The sequence below is a fragment of the Sturnira hondurensis genome, unplaced genomic scaffold, assembly GCF_014824575.4.
Source record: "Sturnira hondurensis isolate 20B ecotype Veracruz unplaced genomic scaffold, ASM1482457v3 Scaffold0004136, whole genome shotgun sequence".
NCBI classification, from domain to species: Eukaryota; Metazoa; Chordata; class Mammalia; order Chiroptera; family Phyllostomidae; genus Sturnira; species Sturnira hondurensis.
Window position 1 is genome coordinate 46782679 of NW_028076767.1, and position 15007 is coordinate 46797685.

Here is a 15007-nt window from a genome sequence, read left to right on the forward strand (position 1 = left end):
AATAACCAGAAGCCCATCAGAGAAATGAGAGCCACTGACCCCGTAGCCTACAGGGGCTGCACACATGCTTTTGAAAGTGCAGAGGACAACAACTGTTGGGAGGTGGGTTGGCGGTCGCTGCCGTGGCTGCAGGGTCCTGTTGGGAGCCATTTGAGCCCAGTCTTTAAGACACCAGCAGCTTGAACCTCATCCTGACTCTTCCTCTGCTGGGAGTGTGGCTGCCGTGCCACGTGGCTCAGGGTCTAGAGTGATTGCTGTGATGAAAGAAATGAATAATTTCAAGACACCCAGCAAATTATCTGAAAAAAGGAAATCTGTACTATGTTCAACTCCATGTATAAATATTCTCGCCTCTCTGTTTCCACAGAAGCTTGGCTTTGGCACAAGGGTAAATATCTACTTTCTGAAAAGATCTCCAAGAGGCTTGTCTAATTCTTCTTGGGCTGTGAAAAAGGTGAATTCTAGATGTGATGGTCATTATCAATCTATGTATCAAAAGAAGCTGACTGATGCTGGTAAGATGAACAGCCTTCGTCACCAAACAGTATAGGTTATCTGCTCTCACTGAGGCCAGTGCCGGGAGTCTCTGTCTTGGAAAACTGGGGTGAAAAGTCCCTAAATGACTTCACAGAAGAATGAAACAAAGACAGTTCAGGTTCTTCTCCAGCAGCTATAATTTTTTTAAAAACTTGCTTTGAACATGGCAAGAAGTATCTGCAACAAGTATCTGCAACAAGGTAAGAAATTGCTTCATTGAGACATAAAGTCTTCAAATGTTATAATTAAAGATGCTTTTGAAACAATTAAAATCTGTGATGTAGGAGTCTCTCTACCACTGGATGAGATACGCCTGTAACTGACCCTGAGTCCTGTTACATTGGCACTGAGCTTTGGGAACCCAAGGAAGCTTGGGAGAGTGGTATTGCTGGCAGGGCAGATGCGGTTGACCTTGGCCTTACTCTATGGGAAGTAATGACTTTGTCTATTCCACACATCACTCTTTCAGATGGTGATGACAAAGATAAAATTTTTTATGAAAGTGACTTTGATGATGCAGCATATTATGCAGCTTTGAGAACTGGGCTATCTATTAATGCACTTATTAATGGAAAAACTGAATGAAATGTACCAGAAAGTAATCAAACTCTTCTCTGTATGCACTAATGAAGATCTTAAAGATTGTCCTTGTGCTGCACACATTGTTGAAGCTCCGAAATAGATGTCCAGTGACCTCTTCATCTTCATAACCACCCGACCTTCAAGTATGGCTCACGTATATAACTGTTCTGTTCACCATGATACATGTATATAGTTACCAGGACAATCCATGATTATTAGACTCTTTGAAAGTGGCCTATTTTAGATCTACATTTGCTATATGAGTCTACATTTGCTTATTTTTAAAACATTAAACTTTTTGCTGGTCTTTCTTGGTTGAAGTGCTTATTAAATATGGTCACTAGAAGCTGAGTGAATATGGCTGAAAGGAGTAGTTCTTTGGGTGTTTCCAAAACATTTTTGGTTAAAGCTTGTCTTGATCCCTTGCCTGTCCCCAGATCTTTGGTTTTTGCTTTCATTTATTAAACATATTTTCTGCATTGAGATTGTTTTTAAAAATTTTTATTAACTTATCTATATATTAAGCATTTCACAGTTCTGGTGTAAAAGTAATAAAACTTTAATAGGGTGGTATAGAATAAAGGGCACTTGAGTTAAAGGAAGGAAGGAAGGAAGGAAGGAAGGAAGGAAGGAAGGAAGGAAGGAAAGAAAGAAATTAGAGCTATTGATAAATGTCCTCTGAGAAGTCACAAATTGCACTAAAAATGATAAAAATATGAATTGCTCAATTCATAAACAGGTAGTTACTGCATGTCTATTACATGTACCATATTTTTACTTTTTAATATTTTTCCTAAGAGCAGGTTGAGTGACTGTTGACCTCTGAATTCTTTTGAAAAGTATATAAAATAACTATAAGATCCAATGATCAAAACAATGTAATATTTAACCCTGTTTTCGGGGACAAAATATAATTCCGGATAAAGTGTGTCACCATGTTGACAGAAGTGTGGCAGGCTTGTCTGTGCTCACTTTACACAGAGATAATTTACAGCTTCCTCTGTAATATACAAACGGGTTCATTATACATGCCCTGGGCACTTGTGCTCTGCATTCGAGGTGTGGTCAAATAGTTATCCCTAAAGAAAAGCCAGGGAGGAAATAAAATCCTACAGCAAAAACTCCTTCATGTACATCCTTGAGAGACTGGGTGGTCTTAGGCAGGCAGAAGGCAGAATATTGTAGCCAGATTATGGATTTATAAGACTGCGCTAAATTTGAGATTTGTCTAATTGTGTCTTGGAAAGGCACTCAGCCACTTAGAACCCAGTTCCTTCCAGATCTAAAATGATAATGAAATCACCTAGGTCAGGAATTTCTTTTCAGTGAGATAAAGAATGAGAAAATGGCTTGCATGACATAACCAGGCAATGTGGTGTATTGGTGAATGCATAATTCCCCAGAGCAAGGTTGCCTGGGTGTAAACCCTACTACCCTCTAGCTGTGTGTTCTTGATTGAGTTACTTACCCTCTCTGTGCTGCATTTCCCCACATGTAGGTGGAGGTGACAATAATGCCTAATTACAGGGTTGTCATGAGGATTAAATGTACTAATGTTTGTAAAACACTTAACATACTGGCTGCCACACAGGAAATGCTATGTAAGTGTTTGGCAAATCCACAGTAATTAGTATTCATCTCCTGATAGAGTTCCAGCAAACAAAAATCTAAAGTGGAGCTCTTGGCACTTATGCCACATCTACATAAACATGCAAGCAGAAGAAAATAATGTGATAATATAACGAGGAAAAAAGGGAAGCATCTTGTTTAAGAACTTAATTAGGTCAATATAAATGGTAATGTCACAGCTTTGGCGGAGCGTTTTTGTAGTTAAGGGAATAGCCACTAAAATGTTAGAAAAGTTGTTATTTTAAACAATTCATGATGGAACAAGAGTTGGTACAATTAGGTAAAGGAGGAGCAGAACATTGATGGAAGGAGCCAACCAGGCTTTACCTGAATGTGGGCATTGATCCCATGCTGGGATCACACCCTGGGAGGGTGTGAAAATGAAGTATTTCAACTAGAAAAATGCTTCTCTTCCTTGGTAGTAGTTTCAAAGCCCTGCCTGTGAGTTTGTGCTTGGGAAGTGTGTAGTTGTGCGGGTTGGGGCTGTGGGCTGGGTGATCCAACGGCCCCACAGATACCTGCTAGACACACAGAAGAATAGGAAGTCTTGGCCGCAGCCTTTCCGGGTGAGAGCTCTCGGATGGAACAAGACTAGCAGCATTCATCCTGGCCTCGAGGGCTAGTGGATGTATAATACCCAAGTCCACTCTGGTGGCCCTACGTGAGCCCCAGTGGGGTGTTAGTCTAAACCGAGCAGCTCAGCCTTAGGGAAATATACCTTCAGAAAAAGCTGCTAAAAATCTCAGTTGAGACCAACTCGCTGGGTAGAATAAGATTTCCCAAAAGGTGGATTGAAATGTTCTTAGTAGAATACACATGATGTATTGTAGAATTGTATACCTGAAGGCTGTATAATTTTAATGTCACCCCAATAAATTCAAATAAAAAAGAGAAATGTTCTTAGTCGATGTGCAATAGAGTGGTGGGAAACCCTGAGTGCAAGGGAGCAAGATTGGGAAGGTGAGTGTGCCTTCTTCTGGGGCTTTTACTATACTAGGGGATAGTCTGATGAAGTATATAGTTAAAAAAGAAATCCACGCCTTTTTCATAATTCCCTTTAGTCATCGCTAAGCCCCAGGAAGTCTGAGCTACTGGTCCATTCTTGTGTGGTGGTGGTTTTGAGGAAAATAAAGGAACACGGCAAAGGGGAAGTGGGCCTGCCCCACATTTGTCCTTCTGTTTGCATCTGTGCAGATTTGATCAGATTGTTCCCGGGGGCCCATCTCTATAATTTCTGCACTGTAACCACTGGGCACAGAGGGACTGTGGATCCGCGGTGGTGTGCGGAGCGGCGGGAGGAGCAAAGAAATGTAGAGAAGCAGTAAAGAGGGATGGAAAACTCTGGACATATCTATGACAACATTCTTCTTCCCAGTATATATGCATACAAGGGGAAAGTGTCCTTTTTGTGTTGGGGTAATAATGTGTATTATTGCCCAATAATAAATATAACCATTTGCTTTGAAAAGATCCTTTCAATATACTGGATATGAATGCAATCATCACCATCATTATTATTGTGTTGCAATCTACAATTGTTCAAAACTTACCTGCTAGGCACTATGCCAAAGTCTTTATTTATATTATTTCATTTAATCCTTAAAATGATCCTGTAAAATGGATACTATGCCAATTTTGTTAAGAAAACCAAGGCCAAACAGGTCAAGAAACATCTCAGTGTTATGCTGCTGTTACTGACAGAACAGCGATTAAAACCCAGGTCAGACCCTCACACTCTCTCCATCCCTGTCTGTATCTGGGGGTCAGGACCATCAGGAGAAATGCATAACAGCACAAAACCACAAAGGCTGCAGGTAGAGCTAGAAATGACCCAATGACCTGTCTCCTGATGCGTCATAACAACTGAATGAATTATATGATGTGCGACCTAATGGCGGGCACCAATTTAAAAAAAAATGTCAGGCACATTTTAGCTTGAAAGGAATAGAGAGAGCTGTTATAGAACTAGGGTGATCTGTGTCAGAAGAGCCTTGGGGTCATGTCAGGTCAGCTGTGCATTTAGGGTCTGGCACTGGCAAGGAGCATGGGGCTCTCTGCATGGGAGGAGATACACACAAAAATACAACATGAGTTGGTCTGGGTAGGGGGCAGTCACAAAATATCATTAATTTTTCTGAAACCATTTCCTCAAATGTGTTCTGCTGGCTCTCCCTTCCCCTCCGCTGATTGTTATCTTGGGTTCATCCCCTAGATTTTCTATTTCATCCCACAGATTCCACTTTGGGGCTGTACAAGAGTTTCATTTCCTAGTTATTGAAAAGTCAAGTGTCATCTAAATGAAAGCTCCAATCTCTCATCCAATTTAAAGAAACCGTTTCCTAGCTCAGACCTGGAAGGCAGTCAGGCGGGAGTGGGGGCATTGCCTTTTGCTTCACTCTGTTCTTCTACTCCTTTCCTCTCCTCTGTGTCCTACTCATTGTGCTGCCCCAGGCTCAGCCAGGGGCAGGAAGAAGGGGAGGGGGGAGAGAAAGGCAGCAAGGCCTTAACTGACTGGGGTACCATAATCTGGCATCACTATTCTTCGTAATGGCAGATGCTCAGATGATTGCTCTCTGGCTCATGGGTCAGGCTCACGATTTCCTCTGGTCTCTAACTGCCACTCCATTCCTTACCACCATGACTCCCTGTGGGCACAGCTCTCATTATTGGCCTCAGTGGTGCACTCTCCAGCTGACCTCCTTTTAGATCCTGCTCCCTGGGCTCAGGCTGCCGTGCCCTGAAGGGGACCTCTTGGGAGAGATCCTTTAAAGACAGCTGCAGCCCAGAAGCCTTTAGCGACATACCACGTTCTGGAACTGGCGATAGGAGAAGGGGTGGTAGAACCACGTTTGCTACACCTTGGCACGTCCTGGTGAACAGGGAAGTGCCTGTCTTTGAAATGTGATGCTCTGTAATTTCCAACTGGGCAGCAGAAACTTAAGATATTGAAAAAAGTTGATTTAATCTCTTCTTTCAAGGGGAATATGATCAGATACTATAGAACCAGAAAGTTTTCATTTGATTTAGGTGGTAGGTCCTACTCCGCAGTTTTGCATCAAGGTGATTGTTCTGACCTTCTTTATTCAGTTTGTTTACTTCTAATGAGGAAATTGGGACCTCGTTCATTGTATTAGATTATCAATGGAGCTACCATTTCTGAGTATCTACTAGTAACTGTATTTCCTGATATATGCCTTACATCTGCCCTGTAGGCTACATGGATAGTAAAAGTTAGAATGACGCAAAGCCAGAATTTCCCATGCTGGCTCCCAAGTCTGTGCTTGTCTTGATAGAATTGCATGTCCACAGCAGAACTGAGGAAGCAGCTAGGATCATCTTCTAGTTGGCATAGTTACAGGCTGGCCAGACCATAATTGTGGCCCAAGGGTTTTTTACCTCTAGTTAGGCAGAGTGTAAAGCAGTGATTCCAGCCTCGATTGTACATTTGAATCATGAGCGAACTTTAAAAAAAGAGAGGGAGACATGCCTGAGATGAATCCAGAACCAATAAAATTAAAATCTCTGGAGCTGGGAATGGGCTTATGTATGCATTGTGCCCAAGCCCTCGAGGTATTTCTAAATGCAGCTGAGGACTGAGAACCACTCCTTTACATAGAGAGATAATTCTTACTTTAAGTATGTGCCTGGGTAGTAGGTAAGAATCACTGTCTCTAAAAGTATAAAAGGTTTGAAAAAGAAATACTAAGAGATACTTCTATATAATCAAGAGGGAAGTCACACTTGGTATTTAAGTTGTAAATATTCCATGCTTCTAAATGACACTCTATGTTAACACATGTGATAAAGAGTGAAGATATACTTATTATATTTATTAGTGCCTGCCACTTAACTTACCATTTTAAGTTATTTATAACATGGGGAGAAGACCAAAAACAGAAGCAAGATTTTTCTGGCAATAACGTGAGGTCACATTATTAAATAAGTCCTGCATGAGGGTAGTAAAAATGCAGCTAACATAGAAAATGAGCACATTAGCTATCAACACACCATTCCTTAAAGAGAACAATGCTGTAGAACTTAAGTACCATTTCCCCACTAATAAGCACTTCATTTGATCTTCATAACACCTGTGGAAGTCAAGTAATGCTATTACTCCTCCTGTGTAACAGGTGAGGATCCCGAGAGTCCATGTGTGAGCAACATACCTGAGGTAGAACTAAAATCCTGGATTCCTGGCTGAGAATTGACCTCTTTTTACTACTTTGCACTAGCAGAAACGATCTAGATTCAGCAGATCTTTAGTGATGTCAAAGCCAACCCAGATTCACAGGGTGAGGGGCAGACCCGCCACTAGTATACGTGTTGATCTAATAGCTATAGTGATTCAGAAAAGCTGACTTGTGGGAATGACTGGAAACGACCAGCGCAAATTGCTTTCAGTGTAGCTCTCATGAATCAATGGTTCTTGCTGATTTCAACAGTTGAAAAAAGTTTACTGAGTCAAAATTGGAAAAGTGGTTGTACAAAAGCCCTAAGGGTGAACAGAGCTTTGCCAACCTTCACAGAGGGATTTTTGCCTTCTCATTTTACCTGATGAACAGTGAGCAGAATGAAGACAGATGCCTCTTCCTCAAGGAGAACCCTGCAGCACGAAGGAATCTGGGGTTTGACCACTAAACTCATAAAGAAATCCTTACAGGAGTCACTCTGTATCAAAGTACTCCTGTTAAATGCTCAGCAAAGCATGACGTTCAAGGATTTTATGCATTTTATTCTGATTAACTGGATTTATTCCAGCAGCAGGAAATAATTTATTTATTGCATTTATTGCACATGTGTGCATGTACGAGAAAGAGAGAGAGATGTTTCTTGTTCTACTTATTTATGCATTCGTGGGTTTTTCTTGTATGAGCCCTGATGGGGGATCAACACTGCAACCTCGGTTTATCTGGACAGCGCTCTAACCAACTGGGCTAGCAGCCAGGGGAAGACAAATATGTCTAGTAATATGACTTGACCAGTGCATTGTGGTGTTCACCATTCAAAATTATTTTGTTTATTTCAAACTCTGAATTTACATGACTTTATTGCGTAGCCACATGATTGGAAAGGCACATGAGCTCTTTCTAGAACAGACAAGATGGGTCCTGTCCAAGGGGTTCTGGTGTCAGATCATCTGAAATCTGAAACAAGGACTAAGGAGAGTAAGAGGCTGCCCCTGAGATGTTAACCTGGCACCAAGGCCTCTTCAGGAACTGCTTCTTAGTAAACTCCTCGTTCCAGTCTGTGCCTGGCTGTTCTTCCTCTGATCCACACTCCTGTGAGCCTGCCATCTTCCCACAGGCCCCTCACCTGTGCTTTTAACTCAGCTCTGGTTATCTGGCCCCGATTCTCCATTTGTTTGACTCACTTTGTGGCCATTTCTGAAAGCCAAGTCAGCACTTACTGCTCGGTAAGGCCCATGATATACTGTTTTAATGCACTGACTTCCCAGGGCCACCAGTTCACGTTGATCTTGTGGTATAAGTCAGAAATACACACTGAATGAATGGACACACTAATGTACGTGGCTGGTGTCAATGCTTTTTATGCCACAGTAATAAATACCATCTTTGAACATTGTATTTTAAAACAGCTTTGCAGTTTTATGTTAAAAACAGCTAACCTTAAACCACCACAAAAATAATACAAGTTCTCATCTGCTCCAGGCATTTATTACATGGAAGAGGGTGGCCCCTTCTGTTGCTACCATTGTTCCGATGTGGTTTTCACACTGTCATCACATTTTATCATAATGTGCTTGGAATACTGTGTTCTCTCTTTTAACATAACATTGTTTTACATAGGCTTTCTAAATATGCACATAGTCCAGATATTCATCATTTTCATTGCCACAGACTTTATCAGCATATTAAAGTTCCAGAGTTTGTTTAATCACTCCTTAATTGTTAAACATTTGGGTTGTTTCCAGTTACCCTAGGTGCTTTTACAAATAAGGTGGTTATAAACATCTTTGTAGAAGTAGGCTTAAAAGCGCTTTTCTTTAGATTATTCCCCAAGGTGGGGATAGTAGCTCAAAAGGCATAATCATTTTTTTAGGGCTTGCACTGCCAGAATACTCTCCAGAAATAACATACTGGATTAGCAGCACTGCTGTCAATGAAAGAGGGCACCTGGGCATCGCTATCCTTTTTACCTCCGTGAATGTTTATACTTTATGTTTTAATGTTTATACATTAACCCCCCAAAAAAACCCTGCCATTGCTACAGATCTCAACAAAGTAATGGGTTGCAAATATCTTCTGCAGCCTCGTGTGCCCACAGGGCTCCTCAGAGGCATGCGCCTCCTGGTGGCAGCCCACCCATCTGGGCCACTATGCACGCTCATCACTCAGCCTCATGCCCTTGGTGCATTTTGGCTGGCTTCCTGGAATTCAATATTCCAGGGAAATCTTGAGGAACAGGATCAGGGAGCGAGGCTTTGGAGTCTGAGAAAAAACCAAGCTAGATAAGTTGCCTGGAATTCTCCCAGCACTGCCAGTTTTAAATTCCTCTTGTAATCTATTTTCATGGGCATTGTCAGCTACCATTGTTGGTTCCTCCCCAGACCAACGGTCCCAGTACTGCCACTGCAAATGGTCGTGCTTATTTCTGCTCCACATAGTCATCGGCCCGAGCTCCTGCCAGAGATTACTTGGAAAAGCTGCCTTTAAATCTAACGAGACGGGTGTTGCTCTGAAGATAGAGGAAGTTAATGACCACAGCATCTTGGCTGCCTTACATTTCACCTGACTGCAGGAGCTGGCATTGGAAACCAAGACGAGGTAGGAGGGCACTGTGTCTCTTTGACCTCTACTCCTTGCCTCTCAGGGGAGCCATATGGACAGGATCATAGGGTTTCCCTCATCCTCCACCCATGCCAAGTAGTCACTTCATCCTTCCATATCATTTGCCCTTAAAGGCATCAGCTCTGTTGGGGATAAAGAAAGAAATTCCCAACTAGCTTTGCTGTAAGAAAATGTGTGGAAAACGAGGATTCTTTTCTTTCAGATTCCAGAAAAATAATTTCCACTCTGCTGGTGGACGAGCCACATGGTGAGTCAGAGTCAGGCGTTAGTCTGACTCTGGAGGGAATATAATGGACCTCACTTGGCTCAAGGGAAAAATAATTGCACAGACCCTCAGCTTTTACCATCTTTTCTCTCACAACCATCAGTTGTAGCTGACATGAAGATAAATAGAAAAATGTCCTCTTGTGGGCCACAAATGCTTGGTGTTTTTTTCCCTCACTTTGCTCCTGTTGAGTTCAATGATTAAACCTCATTGAAAGAAGTATTACATTTCTGCACCTTCTTTATTCTTTTTTAATCACTTTTCCTTTTCTTTCAAACCCCACTTGTTTGGTATGAGATCAGAGGCATAACAGAAGGCAGAAGTAGTACATTTAAAACTGTCTACCGTATTCTACTGTAGCAGACAGGCTGCTTTCTCGTTCTTTGCCAAACCACCATGCGTTCGACCTCCCACCAGGCTCTGCGCCCACACAGTTGGGAGAACTCCCCAGTAACCAAACGAATCATGCTCTCAGAAGCTGTCTCGTATTTAATCTAGTGTCAATTTCCTTACTATGTTCTTATTATTCTCTCTATTAAGATAATTTCATGACTATACAAACATAGATTTCAAAGGGGCTTTGATAGATAATATAATTCTACTCACATTTTTGGAAGATTTCACCACAATTCCAGGTTTTTCAAAATCATATTTAGAGAAGTATTTGCATATAGTTTTTTCCCCCTGAGAATCTTAAGTACATGCTCTGCTAAAATACGTTTCCCTTCAGGCATTCCGAAGGGTATATAATGATCTATGATGGAATAATCGAGATAACATATCACATCCATTTGAATGAGCAGATTGCTTCATTGTGTTGTATTTAAAAGCCTAGAGTTGATTTTGTTAGGAAAGGGTATTTGTAAGATGAGATTTATGTTATGAAAACCATTTGTTTAGAGTTGTACCCTTTCTTACCAGACAGGTGCTGATGCTTCTGGCTGTAAACTCGGAAGATGCCATGCCCTGTCTCCTGGCCTCTGTGCTAGGTCTATCCTCCTGGGCCCCTTTAAACAAGCCCTGTGCACCCACTCAGACCCATGCAACGGTGTAAAACCAAGTCTCCAGGGCACCACCATCCTTTTTGGAATTTCCCCTGGCTGCCTTCATTTGCTTGCTCCACTGTTGCTCTCTCATGCTCTCAGCTTCTTGCTCAAGTCTGGATCTGGATTCGTATGTTCCACACAGGCTCTGCATCCTGTACTTACTATGGGATTTGCTATTCTAGTTTTAGCCTTCAGCACTCTGAAGTCTTCACAGCTTTCGGTCTCTTATCTCTGGCTTCCCTCATCGCAGCCATGGGCAAGATGCAGCCAACGCTTCCCACAGCCCAGGTGTTCAGACTAGGAGAAATCGACCATGGTCTATTTTATATTCAAGAGGGAAGGGGGCTAGGCCCTCAGAAATAAGCTGAAAATGTCTCATGGAAATACATTAACACTGGAGTGTGAGCTAAAATTCTTCTGAGTTTTCAGATGCTTTATAGCTTCATCTTCCACTTTGGTTCTTGAAATTTATATACAGACATAACTGACAAGGAAATGACAACATGCCCTATTAAATGGAGTGTTGTACTCGTCTAGGCAGACTTTAACTTCAAATGGAAAAAGGACACAAACCTCTCGCTTTGGGAAAGGGCTTGCAGGAAAACCAATTAGATTTTGCTAGGGGAGAGAGGAGGCCACTGCATCTTCTAGGGTAAGTGCTGCCTGGAACATTTTGAAAAATATTACTCTTTGCTTGATCAAAAAAGATGGACACACAATCCTATCTTTTCTATCCCTAAATTTAATAATATTACAGAAACTTGAGTGGTAAAAATACTAACAAATTCTTAATAGAGCTTATTTGTAGTCATTTATTTATTGCCGATGACTGATAAACTTGTGACTATTTATCAATGGTTTAAAGAATTTTTGTGTATAACTTCAGTTATCCTGAAGATTTCTTTCTCAACTATGTGCTGGGCTCCAAGCTCTCTAATATTGCATTTTGTTGATTGTAAATGTGTTTTTTATGTTTAATTTTAAAAAATGAAGTGAAATTCACATAACATATTGATAAAATTAACCATTTTGAGGTGAACAATCCAGTGGCCTTGAGGACTTTCACAATATTGTGACTCACCCCCTCTATTTTCTTCCAAAATATCTTCATCATTCCAAAAGGAAACCTTGTACTGATTTAGCAGCCATTCTCCATTCTCACCCCCCTTCAGTTCCTGGCAATGAACACTTGGCTTGCTTTTCCTAGGGATTTACTTAGGCTAGACATACCATGTAAATGGAACGATCAATATATAACCATGTGTGTCTGCCTTCTTTCACTTAGCATATGTTTTCGAGGTTCACCCATTTGTAGCATGTACCAGCAGTTCATTTCTATAATACCTGTGTTTTTAATAGCTTAAGACTGATTCTTTCTAGACATCACTGGATAGGTAAAAGACAACAAATTTATGGGGTCAGATTTCACATTTAGCTTCTCAAAAAACCAATGTACTATTTATATAAGAGCTGTAGGATGCTTCCCTCCATCATGTGCCTCCCCTCATTTATTAGGCCTTCCCTAGTGTTATTGAAATATTATAAGTGACTAGTCTACAACTGATTGGAGATCTTCAGTGTTGAAATTCTCCTTTTTATTTGAAAGAACTTTCTTCAATGGTCTTGAGCCCTATAATATACAAGAACAGAGCAGCTTTTCAGGTAGCTCTGGTCCCTTTGTATTCTGTCCATGACCATAAAATGACAGCCTCTCCACTCACCGAGGATGCCTATCAGATCAAGCACGCCTGCAGAGCAAAATCAAGTTGAAGACCACCACTGAAACTTCAGTATAAATCCCTTCTCTGGTTTCAGAAAAGTGTCATTTTGGTAGTGTCAGGAAAAAATTCTAGAAGAAACTCTGCTTCCAAAATATAGCCATCTCGTCAACAAGTAGGGCTATGTGAACAAAGTTTGCATCTGTGTAGTCTGTCAAGATGCACTAACAAAAATACGTGAAAGAGTCCCGAGAAGCTTTAAGAACAGGGTTCTATTGTTGGAACTGACTGCCTATTCAAAAATGCTTGGCAATGAACAGCTGTGTATAGATGTCATCACAATAGTTGCTTTCTGTTTGTTAACAAGTTCCTACAATTTTAGTTGGTGTTGAAGAGTATAAAATGCTTTTCTTAAAGCATGAATACTAAAGTTGACTGTTGAAAGCTGTGTTTTCAACTTTCTCTATACCAATAAACACAGAGAAATTGTAAAGCACATTGGGGTCAATGGTCAAACTGATCATGCCTAGAGATGACTGGATCAGGGGTTCTGGCCACTCTGCTCCTTATAAGCCACTGCTAGGACTCATACTTCAATATCTCAACATGCCAGCTTAGAAACTCCGACCTAAAACATGGTGTACAATTCAATAATGTGCATAAGCCTTTGTTATTAAGACATACAGATGGCCACCAACATATACAGGAAATGATGCTCAACATCACTAATCATCAAGGAAATGTAAATCAAAGCCACAAAGAGATATCACCTAGCACCTGTTAGAATGGCTGTTATAAAAAACAACAACTCATACGTGTTTGTGAAGGATGTAGAGGAAAGGGAATGCTCATGTGCTGTTGGTGGGAATAGAAACTGGTGCAGCCACGGTGGAAAGCAGTGTGGAGGTTACTGAAGAAGTTAAAAATAGAACTATCACAGGATTTAGCAGTTCCACCTCTGGGTAATTATTCAAAGAAAACAAAAACACTACTAAAAAGATATATGCACTCTCATATTCATTGCAGCATTATTTACAATAGCTAAGATATGGAATAACCTCAGTGTCCACTGATGAATGAATGGATACAGAAGATTTGGTATACACACAAAGAGCTGCTGCTCATCCACAAAAAAAGAATGACATCTTGCCATTTATGACAACACGGATAGACCTTGAGGACATTATGTAAGCGAGATAAGTCAGACAGGAGACAAATACTGTATGACCTCTCATATGTAGAATCTGTGGGGGGAAGCCAAAAACAAAAATGCCCAGGCTCGTAGACACAGAGAGTCGGTGATTGCCAGAGGCAGGGAGTGAGGCATGGGAGAAACAGGTGGAGGGTGCCAATTTATTCAAGACAAAATAAAATGAAGAAAATGTTTAAAGATTATCTTAGTCATAGAAAGTTGTGTTTGTAAAACCTGCTTTGAAATCTTGATCCACTGACTTGAACCACTGTCTTAAACACAGGTGTAACTAACACAGCAAAGATACAAAAATAAACTCTTGTACTATGTTTTCTTGAACCTCTTTGAAACTTCTTTGAGATGTTTTTATAGAATACTTTATTTTTGCTCTATTATGGTTGTCCCAATTTTCCCCTGTTGCCCTCCTCTGCCCCGCCCACACCCCTGCTTCCTCAGTCAATTCCCACCCTGTTGTCCATGTCTGTGGGTCATTTAAAGATGTTCCTCAAGTGGACCCTTCCCCTTCTTTTCCCCCATTATCCCCTCCCTCTTCCTCTCTGGTCACCATTAGTCTTTTCCTTGTTTCCATGCCTCTGGTTCTATTTTGTTCATTTGTTTGTTTTGTTCATTATTTTCCTCTTACAGGTGAGATCATATGGTATTTGTCCCTCACCGCCTGACTTATTTCACTAAGCATAATGCTTTCCAGTTCCATCCATGCTGTTGCAAAGGGTAGGAGCTCCTTTCTTTCTGCTGCATAGAATTTCATTGTGTAAATGTATCATATATGGTTTTTTGATCCACTCATTTACTGATGGGCACTTAGGCTAGGATTTTTGATCCATGCAGTGAGATAGACTTTGGCAGTTAGCAAGCAAATAATTTCTCTAACGTTTACATTAACATTTGGATTTAAAACTTTAAAATGTTGAATGTCTTTAGTATACCTGATATTAAGTATAAGGGATTACATGTGTGGAAAATCTTTTAAATAGTTTTCCAGAATTCTGTGAACAGATGGGTGGAACTTTATCATCTTACTAGATGATAATTTACTCTGAAATTAACAGTTACGGGTTTGAGTGGCAGTGTGAGAAAAATACAATATGTGATGCTGAAGTTCTTACTGTTTTTTAGACGATTGTTTTCATAAATCAAACATTGAGATTTGTCCCTGCTTGCTACACACTGAACCACAAAACCGGTGCGCACATGAAATGACTGGTACT

General features: G+C 40.9%; 1 pseudogene; it reads left to right on the forward strand.

The window, feature by feature from the left end:
* The first annotated feature begins 253 nt into the window (after positions 1 to 253).
* LOC118985949 (lymphokine-activated killer T-cell-originated protein kinase-like) lies at positions 254 to 1249 on the forward strand (annotated as a pseudogene).
* Positions 1250 to 15007: the final 13758 nt, after the last annotated feature.